This window comes from Salvia miltiorrhiza, chromosome 4 (assembly GCF_028751815.1).
Source record: "Salvia miltiorrhiza cultivar Shanhuang (shh) chromosome 4, IMPLAD_Smil_shh, whole genome shotgun sequence".
Lineage (NCBI taxonomy): Eukaryota > Viridiplantae > Streptophyta > Magnoliopsida > Lamiales > Lamiaceae > Salvia > Salvia miltiorrhiza.
This window is the reverse complement of record NC_080390.1, coordinates 49447821-49449098: the sequence shown is the minus strand read 5'-3', so window position 1 is coordinate 49449098 and position 1278 is coordinate 49447821.

Genomic DNA, 1278 nt, shown 5'->3' with positions numbered 1-1278 from the left:
GCAAATGGGTCTTGATCCTCCAAAGTTCTCTGAGCAGAGATCAAAAGTGACTCTGAAGTCTTCAAAATTCCGCATCATTTCCTCATCAACATGTGCAACTTTATGTTTGTCAAACTCTCTTTTGAATTATGGGATTGCACCTCGGGCAATATGAAAGGAGGCACTATCTTGCTTGAAGAACAACGTCATCTCCATCTCCCACATCTCTATCATAGCAAGCTCTTCCTTGATCAAAGCAATTCTGACGATGGCTTCATTCTCCTTGGCTTAAGCATCAAGAAGAGAAGACTCAATCTTCTCGAGTCACTGTATTCTCCCAACTTCGTGAGATGCCAAACATGACAACCTCACTCAAACCAGACTCGAACAATCCCAGGTCCGAGCGCACCCAAGACCTATCAAAGAATTGAGTCATTTGGCGTTGAGGTCATGATTTATGCTTAATTTACACTATTTTTAGGGGTTTGTATGTGCGTGTTTTAGGATAATCTTCTGGAATTTGGTGCGTTTTATGGTGTATTCTATGCTTTGCAGGAGATTTAGGCTTACCAGATGAAAAAATGCAATTTTGGATAATTTTGGATTAATTAGGCGTTTTCTAAGTGTTCTGGAATGCCAGAGCAGAAGAATCAAAAGCCAGTTCAGAGAAGCGGAGCCGACATCTCCAGAGCAGAAAAATCACCGTTCATATGCACATCAGAGAAATCAACTCGCCAGAGGAGTCTCTAGCCAGAGGAGTCGCGAGGCCAGAGATATCAATGCCAGAGGCGAGACCATTTCTCTGGCGAAGTCAGAGAAGTCATATCCAGCGAAGTCACAACCCAGATCAGAGAAGTCAATGTCAGAGGAGTCGCTTCCCCCGCTGACCATAGGAATCGAGAAGCCAGAGCAGAGGAATCACCTATTCCTCTGCCGAGAAGTGCCAGCGTCAGAGAAGTCTAAAGTCCAGAGCAGAGAGGCGCCAGCGGAGTCCCCGATGCCAGAGAAGTCAAGTCCTCAATTCCAGAGGGGTCACCATTTCTCTGGAGAAGGCCACCATTCCGCTGGCGACCCATTCCGCTGATGAAGTACCAGAGATATCACTCTTTCCTCTGGCGATACCAATCCTCTGGCGAGAGCCGCGAATTCGGCAAGAGTAGGAGATTTTACGGAGCGAGCGTCCAGCTGGAGAGTTGCCTTATTTCACACGATTCTATTACCTTTGGAATTCTATTTCCATTAGAATCCTACTTTGCATGGCAACTTCCATAGTGATCCGGAGGAAATCTGAAGCTTATA